At 33.6% G+C, this 9,935-nt stretch overlaps 1 long non-coding RNA gene across 1 annotated transcript; it reads left to right on the top strand.

Annotated features, from left to right (window-relative positions):
- The first annotated feature begins 264 nt into the window (after positions 1–264).
- On the top strand, positions 265–1,466 carry LOC113470265. The gene is made up of 2 exons (XR_003393381.1): positions 265–901; positions 1,107–1,466. It is a non-coding gene; the product is annotated as an uncharacterized LOC113470265 (long non-coding RNA).
- The last annotated feature ends 8,469 nt before the right edge of the window (positions 1,467–9,935 follow it).

Genomic DNA, 9,935 nt, shown 5'->3' with positions numbered 1-9,935 from the left:
TTATCCGATTTTTACCAAATTGTTACAGTCGCGTCCTTGGACCATACCGGGATAGCATACCAGGCACACAAATTATGAAGTGAATAAAAGGCGGGGTACAAAATTGATTTCTAATCTTTTTTGGTGTGAATCTTACTGTGGCAAAAGGTTTAGCAATTCTGAAGATTTATTGCAACACTTGAGATCTCATACAACATCAACGACATCATCACCGTCGTCAGATTCATCTGCTTTGCTCAATCCCTTGAGATATCCCAATGTGAATCTTACTGTGGCAAAAGGTTTAGCAATTCTGAAGATTTATTGCAACACTTGAGATCTCATACAACATCAACGACATCATCACCATCGTCAGATTCATCTGCTTTGCTCAATCCCTTGAGATATCCCAACCCACCTCTCAGTCCACTTTCACTACGGTATCATCCTTACTCCAAACCAGGCGTACCTGGATCTCTTCCTCCATCGCCATTCTCCCCCTTTTCTCCTCTAAATCCGTTTTACTCACCATTCTCCTTGTACGGTCAGAGAATGGGAGCAGCAGTACATCCTTAGGTTCGTACTTCAAAAGATTTCATAAAATTGCTGTGATAATTAAATAATATTTACTATGTTTAGTTTAGAAATGTTTCAAAGTGTCATAATTGTATTAATTAGGTAACAAATGATAAATTGCTTTGCCCAAAAATTATACATAAATACCAATTATTTATTAAACATAAAATATCTGAACAAAAAGAGTTACTGAAATCTTGAAAAGGGTTCATTATTCAAATTTAACTATTTTATTAGTATACATACAATTTCTACTCTTAGATGATTCTTTATCTTTATTTGAAAAATGAATAACTATTCCCTTAAGTTTGCGATGTTTAACTAACCATTCTCCATTCTCTTCGAGGTGATGGTAGAGTTAGTGAAATCTTGAAAAGGGTTCATTATTCAAATTTAACTATTTTATTAGTATACATACAATTTCTACTCTTAGATGATTCTTCTTACAAAAAATGTTTCCTTATCTCACCAGTCTAGCTTCAGTACTTTATTTGAAAATTGAATAATGATTGCCTTAAGTTTGCGATGTTTAACTAACCATTCTCTTCGAGGTGATGGATAATTCAATCAAATAATAATATGACGTCAAACTAGAACTTAACAAACAAAACAATCTTTAAAGTTAGAATTAGATTTTTTATCTTTACATTTGTCACTACAAAGCTAGATTTATCTACCCTTTATTAATAGCTACTCTTCATAGATAAGTAAATTCAAAATTGCCCTTTGTAGGTTAAACATACACATTGGTCTCTCACCTAGACTGCAGATCACTTACCTATTTTAAGTTTCCCAATTCAAGTTGTAGTATACGTTTCATTATTGTTATGATAGATACTTGATTATGTACTTTGATTTATTTATGTTAAACTTAAAATTTATGAGTGAATGATTTAAAAAAATAAAATTCTTAGATACTTGATTATGTACTTTGATTTATTTATGTTAAACTTAAAATTTATGAGTGAATGATTTAAAAAAATAAAATTCTAAAAAAAAAGAAGAAAAAACTGAATTTATTCATACAGTAAAAATTAAAAACATCTCTTTATTTATTTCTACTAGACAAGTTAGCTACATAAGTAGATATTAAATGATCATTTGATCAAATGCCTATTGATTTTCTTGTTGTTTTCAAAACTTGAATAAGATTGTGCGATGTATTTATTTTGGTGGAGATGTCAGTTCAACAAAAAGTATTGGAAAACATCATGTCGTGTAAATCAAAAGCATTGTGCAAATTTTTGGCCACACGTTGTGGACAATTGATGATTCTCATGAAAAATATAACTGTCCAAAAGAGAGAGAGAGAGAGAGATAGAGAGAACGTGCGGTTTCAAATTGTTTTTCCTGATGTCTCCATTATTTTTTCACAACATTACCATTTTATTTAATAAAAAAACCTGACAGAATATTAATATTGTTCCTTCTTTTCGCCAACATTTTTCCCCTCCCCAAATGTCATAATTCTTTTTCCTATTTTTCTATGGGGTGGTTTCATAAGTGTCGAGTTCTTTCTCTTACTTCCGAGTTATTTTACCTACTTTTGGATTGAATTCAAAGTTGATGTGACAACAGGTAAGGTTCAAATTTCTCTCCTTTTTCACTTTAACTTTAACTTGGTACCTATTTCTAAAGCTCACTTGATGACATTTTTATAATTTGGGAGTTTACGGAGGACTTGTTCGGGAGACCTAAGAGGTCCTAATGTAGAACATTCCCCAAATTTGTCAGAACAGTAATAAATGTTTAGTATTACATATAAATATTATTTCCTTTGTTGTCAACCTAAAGCATTTTTGTACCACACTGTCAGATTTTTATTATTACTGGGTAGTTAGATACCTAGCATTTTTTAAAGGCCATTTACATTTTCAAATATTTCCCACAGGAGCATTGAAATTTTCACTTTTCTCCCTTCCTCAACCTCTTTTTCCCCTCCATATATCTATCTCTTCCTACATATTGGTAATAAAGATCAAATTGCATACTAAAAAAATATGTTAAGTGCCCCCGTTGAATTTTTTCTCCTGATAACGCGCTGTGTTTGTTGAACAAAAAAATAATGAAATTACCGTTGATGGGGGGTGGCTGTGTTTTTCGTAATACCTGCCATATAGTGATATCATGAAAATATGGAACGAAAAGTTGGCGTACGAAAATTATCTATAACCTATAATGAGGTACAAAATACATTATTCTCATTTAATCCTCAATAAGGGAATATGAAAAACGCCCCAGAACTAATGATTTGTATACCTACCTACCTGGAACAATATCTTTCATCAATCTAGTAATGGCCCCACCTACAAACCATGTAGGTACGTATTATAACTACCTTCTCCTGATAACGCGCTGTGTTTGTTGAACAAAAAAATAATGAAATTACCGTTGATGGGGGTGGCTGTGTTTTTCGTAATACCTGCCACATAGTGATATCATGAAAATATGGAACGAAAAGTTGGCGTACGAAAATTATCATCTATAACCTATAATGAGGTACAAAATACATTATTCTCATTTAATCCTCAATAAGGGAATATGAACAACGCCCCAGAACTAATGATTTGTATACCTGGAACAACATCTTTCATCAATCTAGTAATGGCCCCACCTACAAACCATGTAGGTACGTCTCCTGATAACGCGCTGTGTTTGTTGAACAAAAAAATAATGAAATTACCGTTGATGGGGGTGGCTGTGTTTTTCGTAATACCTGCCATATAGTGATATCATGAAAATATGGAACAAAAAGTTGGCGTACGAAAATTATCGATAACCTATAATGAGGTACAAAATACATTATTCTCATTTAATCCTCATTAAGGGAATATGAACAACGCCCGAGAACTAATGATTTGTATACCTGGAACAACATCTTTCATCAATCTAATAGTAATGGCCCCACCTACAAACCATGTAGGTACGTATTATAACTACCCACTTACCTACCTAAGAACATCCATCCTATAATGAGGACACAATTCCACACACCGGCTAGGATTGAACCCACACCCTCCTGTTTACCAGGCGAGACACCACACCACAGAGACCAGTATTGATGTTTTGGGCAGAAACAAAACAACCAGTTAGTTGGCCTCCTAACTTCACACCATTGTGAAGATTGACATTTCAAATGAAGCTGTGAGAGGTTCAACAATAGAATAGTAATGATATCATTGATTGAAACTTGGCCCGTTGCTATTCAATTGAGCCCGATGTGATGGCAGACAGCGGATAATGATTTTTATGGTGCCACATCTAATTATCATTCAACGCGGACTGCACACTGCTGGGTCCCAAATATGTTTTTGATTACATGGTTCCTCTATCCGAACGCATTGTCGGACATAATAAACAGAGAAATCGGTTAATGTCTATTTCCACCGTGATATTATGTTGTTCTACCAAACTGTGAACAACTTGCGGGGTGTGTATTGATCCTTGGAACGGAAACGCATGTAAAGTGTTAAACAAACGTGTCGGTAATTTCATCAGATTTACTGAGAGAGAGACGAAATTTAATGATGTGTATCGTATAAATGGTCAGTGATTTCTTTCTATGGGTTGTGAGGATTTTGAGTTGTATAAAAAAAGTATTTTAGGTCAGCCTTACTAAAATACGAATCTCTTTAAGATAGCATAAAGTGAAATGGTGTCTTCACTATAGAAATTAGGTACAGTGAAATGATGTCTCCACTAGGATCATTCAGTGAAATGACATCTCCACTACAAATAATTCAGTGAAATGACATCTCCAATGAAAATTATAAATCATAGGTAGGTACCTACTAGGTATGGTGAAATAACATCTTCACTAGGAATCACTCAGTGAAAATTACATTTCCACTGTAATAATTCACCAAATACAATATCTACTATTATTGATAATCACAAAGTGAAATGGCGTCTCCACCAGTAATCCTAAGTGAATTAAGGATGTCATTGTAGAATGGCATCTTGACTAGGTGCTCAATCAAAACTAATCAAAGTCAAATCCAACCATTCAATTCCCATGTCTCTTTATTGCTTTACATCTGCCAAAGTCGAATAATCTTATCCGTCAAGACCCCTAGAAAATGCGTAGAATTTGCAATATCAAGGAATAGAAAGAAAAATGGAAAGTGGGTGGTTATCAGAGAACAAGGGGCCGTCAGCTACCTTCAAGGTGCCCATTTATCATAGCTTGTCATCTGAACCCCCAACATGATTAATTTCACTTCTTGTTTACCTTCCCATAACTGTGAGTTCGTTGGGGTGTGTATTGATCCTTGGAACGGAAACGCATGTAAAGTGTTAAACAAACGTGTCGGTAATTTCATCAGATTTACTGAGAGAGAGAGACGAAATTTTAATGATGTGTATCGTAGGTATAAATGGTCAGTGATTTCTTTCTATGGGTTGTGAGGATTTTGAGTTGTATAAAAAAGTATTTTACGTCAGCCTTACTAAAATACGAATCTCTTTTAGATAGCATAAAGTGAAATGGTGTCTTCACTATAGAAATTAGGTACAGTGAAATGATGTCTCCACTAGGATCATTCAGTGAAATGACATCTCCACTAGAAATAATTCAGTGAAATGACATCTCCAATAAAAATTATAAATCATAGGTAGGTACTATACGTAGGTATAGAGAGAGACGAAATTTAATGATGTGTATCGTATAAATGGTCAGTGATTTCTTTCTATGGGTTGTGAGGATTTTGAGTTGTATAAAAAAAGTATTTTAGGTCAGCCTTACTAAAATACGAATCTCTTTAAGATAGCATAAAGTGAAATGGTGTCTTCACTATAGAAATTAGGTACAGTGACATGATGTCTCCACTAGGATCATTCAGTGAAATGACATCTCCACTACAAATAATTCAGTGAAATGACATCTCCAATGAAAATTATAAATCATAGGTAGGTACCTACTAGGTATGGTGAAATAACATCTTCACTAGGAATCACTCAGTGAAAATTACATTTCCACTGTAATAATTCACCAAATACAATATCTACTATTATTGATAATCACAAAGTGAAATGGCGTCTCCACCAGTAATCCTAAGTGAATTAAGGATGTCATTGTAGAATGGCATCTTGACTAGGTGCTCAATCAAAACTAATCAAAGTCAAATCCAACCATTCAATTCCCATGTCTCTTTATTGCTTTACATCTGCCAAAGTCGAATAATCTTATCCGTCAAGACCCCTAGAAAATGCGTAGAATTTGCAATATCAAGGAATAGAAAGAAAAAGGGAAAGTGGGTGGTTATCAGAGAACAAGGGGCCGTCAGCTACCTTCAAGGTGCCCATTTATCATAGCTTGTCATCTGAACCCCCAACATGATTAATTTCACTTCTTGTTTACCTTCCCATAACTGTGAGTTCGTTTTTTTTTCGGTTTGATTAATCATGGTGTCAAGTGATTAGAAATATCTCACTTTTGAATTCGAGATATAGCTTGGTGTAATTAATAATATTTTCATCCATCAATAATATCCCAGCTAATATCAATCATCGTCACACAATGTTGACGAGAGGAAAAACTTGTCTTGGAAACTTCAAACTGTTTTTACAAAAGGATTATATTTGTTCTCTCATCTACCTATTTTTGTAGAAGAGGGAGTAAGAGAGAGAGAGAGAGATCGTAGGTATAAATGGTCAGTGATTTCTTTCTATGGGTTGTGAGGATTTTGAGTTGTATAAAAAAGTATTTTACGTCAGCCTTACTAACATACGAATCTTTTTTAGATAGCATAAAGTGAAATGGTGTTTCCACTATAGAAATTATGTACAGTGAAATGATGTCTCCACTAGGATCATTCAGTGAAATGACATCTCCACTACAAATAATTCAGTGAAATGACATCTCCAATAAAAATTATAAATCATAGGTAGTTACTAGGTATAGTGAAATAACATCTTCACTAGGAATCACTCAGTGGAAATTACATTTCCACTGTAATAATTCACCAAATACAATATCTACTATTATTGATAATCACAAAGTGAAATGGCGTCTCCACCAGTAATCCTAAGTGAATTAAGGATGTCATTGTAGAATGGCATCTTGACTAGGTGCTCAATCAAAACTAATCAAAGTCAAATCCAACCATTCAATTCCCATGTCTCTTTATTGCTTTACATCTGCCAAAGTCGAATCTTCGCCACAGCAGTCAACACAATCACCACAATCCCCACAGTCCCCACAATCACCAAAAATATCGTCGTCAGCCATTTTGCTTCTTTTGCAGCGAAGTTTTCTTTCCTCAACCTCAGATAACTGTGGTCTTGCGAGCTTTTGTTTGAAGAAGATTTTTCATATTTAACTGGAATTTTAAACGTGTAAATCACAATATATTATGTTGGCTTTATTATGTTCTTTGAATAATTGCATTTTTTAGACTTCTTAAAATAAAGTAATATCAACGTAATACTTTATTTTATAGTCCGTTCCCCTCTTTTTTTTTTAGGTAGACTAGAAAATTTGTGACAGTTTTAAAAACAGTGAGTCCAATAATTTTTTTACTTTCTATTACCTTTACGTATAGGGAACCTATACAAGGTAATGAGAAAGTATTGCAATCGGTTCAAATTTTCAAAATCGGGAAATGGGTGGAAATATCCGTTTTGGGGTCCCCTGATTCCAAAAAAGTGGTTTTTAGCCCATGGTCTGTACGTTACGTACGTACGTAACGTACGTATGTACGTACTACAGGTTTAAATGGGAAAAAGTAGAAAGTTGTGAACAAAATATCTCAAGAACGGTTTGTCGTAGAAATGAAATTTGTTATGCTATCTACAGGTTTAAATGGGAAAAAGTAGAAAGTTGTGAACAAAATATCTCAAGAACGGTTTGTCGTAGAGAAATGAAATTCGTACAGGTTTAAATGGGAAAAAGTAGAAAGTTGTGAACAAAATATCTCAAGAACGGTTTGTCGTAGAGAAATGAAATTTTTATGCTATCTACAGGTTTAAATGGGAAAAAGTAGAAAGTTGTGAACAAAATATCTCAAGAACGGTTTGTCGTAGAGAAATGAAATTCGTACAGGTTTAAATGGGAAAAAGTAGAAAGTTGTGAACAAAATATCTCAAGAACGGTTTGTCGTAGAGAAATGAAATTTTGTATGCTATCCCGGTATGGTCCAAGGACGGGACTGTAACAATTTGGTAAAAATCGATAATCAAAGTCAAATCCAACCATTCAATTCCCATGTCTCTTTGTTGCTTTACATCTGCCACAGTCAAACAATCTTATCCGTCAAGACCCCTAGAAAATGCGTAGAATTTGCAATATCAAGGAATAGAAAGAAAAAGGGAAAGTGGGTGGTTATCAGAGAACAAGGGGCCGTCAGCTACCTTCAAGGTGCCCATTTATCATAGCTTGTCATCTGAACCCCCAACATGATTAATTTCACTTCTTGTTTACCTTCCCATAACTGTGAGTTCGTTTTTTTCGGTTTGATTAATCATGGTGTCAAGTGATTAGAAATATCTCACTTTTGAATTCGAGATATAGCTTGGTGTAATTAATAATATTTTCATCCATCAATAATATCCCAGCTAATATCAATCATCGTCACACAATGTTGACGAGAGGAAAAACTTGTCTTGGAAACTTCAAACTGTTTTTACATATATTTTTTTCTCTCCTCCTAGAACTTTTTGAAAGGGAAGAAAAGGATTATATTTGTTCTCTCATCTACCTATTTTTGTAGAAAAGGAAGGAGAGAGGGAGTAAGAGTGAGAGAGAGAGAGCTGTCAGTGAAATCACCCTTGACTCAACTTTCTAGATATTTTCTGCATTTTTCGTTGACATATTGACAACTGAATCAGGTATAGGGTAAAATACCTATAAAATTAATTATTTCCGTATTTATAGGACTACTTTTCATTTGTGAAGAGACACATCTTCATTTGGGTGTTTTATTGAAAGACAGATGAAGATACATATACCTATTAAATTTAGGTCAGCTTGGTATGTTAGGATAGTATATTATGGACATAATCTTTTTAACTTTCATATGAACTTTTACATTATCTCACTTTTCACTTTCACATCCCTGAAAGTATCTACAGGTACCTGCATCACACTATACATTACTATACAAAGCAGATGAAGATACATATACCTATTAAAGTTTAGGTCAGCTTGGTATGTTAGGATAGTATATTATGGACATAATCTTTTTAACTTTCATATTAACTTTTACATTCTCTCACTTTTCACTTTCACATCCCTGAAAGTATCTACAGGTAGATGCATCACACTATACATTACTATACTGTTAGGATAGTATATTATGGACATAATCTTTTTAACTTTCATATGAACTTTTACATTATCTCACTTTTCACTTTCACATCCCTGAAACAATCTACAGGTACCTGCATCACTATACATTACTATACAAAGATAGCTATTTTTTGCATTTGAAGTATTTTAATGAATACTCAAAGATAAATATGAATTATCAAGTTCGTAAATCATTAAAGTGAAACGGAACCTCAAAAGTTCTTCTGATGCCTTGTTATGTAGGTATCTACATTATAAATATGATTTATTTCCTTCAAAATAAAGTACAGTAATAATTTATTCTTAATATGGTAGAACGATTTTTTTGTAAACTTGGATGGGTGTTAAGTAAAAACACGATACAAAAATGATTAATGAAAACCTATTAGTAGATAGAAAGATTTAACATTGTAATTAAAATTCTGAACCTAAACTTTCTGACATTGTGAGTTCTAATAAATCTTCTGATATATTACTCAAGTACCAGCCAGGTATCGTTAGACATTTGTTCATTCATTTATTCCTTATGGAAAGTGCCTGACTAATGAATGGGCCTTAATTATTTCTTTTAATAAATGGCTTTCATAATGTGACTTACGTGTGGTTTATCTACTAATTTTTATCTTGGATAGGTACTTGGTATAATAAATCGTCGTTTTAAAATTTATTTAAATTAATAAATAATGCCTGCACACTGCCGGCCTTAATTATTTCTTTTAATAAATGGCTTTCATAATGTGACTTACGTGTGGTTTATCTACTAATTTTTATCTTGGATAGGTACTTGATATAATAAATCGTCGTTTTAAAATTTATTTAAATTAATAAATAATGCCTGCACACTGCTCCGCCCCTTCCCTTTGTGGTGCTGATGAAATGTATAGGCACTCTTTATTTGATGCATGCTTAAACCGCTCAATGTGAAATTTCGAAAACGCGCCCCTTCCCTTTGTGGTGCTGATGAAATGTATAGGCACTCTTTATTTGATGCATGCTTAAACCGCTCAATGTGAAATTTCGAAAACCATACCTAACTCACACATGTTAAGACGGTATGACACACTCCGGTCTGTGAAACCTTAGTCTGTCAGAT

This window comes from Diaphorina citri, unplaced genomic scaffold (assembly GCF_000475195.1).
Source record: "Diaphorina citri unplaced genomic scaffold, Diaci psyllid genome assembly version 1.1 scaffold1471, whole genome shotgun sequence".
In the NCBI taxonomy this organism is placed as follows: Eukaryota; Metazoa; Arthropoda; class Insecta; order Hemiptera; family Psyllidae; genus Diaphorina; species Diaphorina citri.
This window is presented reverse-complemented; position numbering and strand designations above follow the sequence as displayed.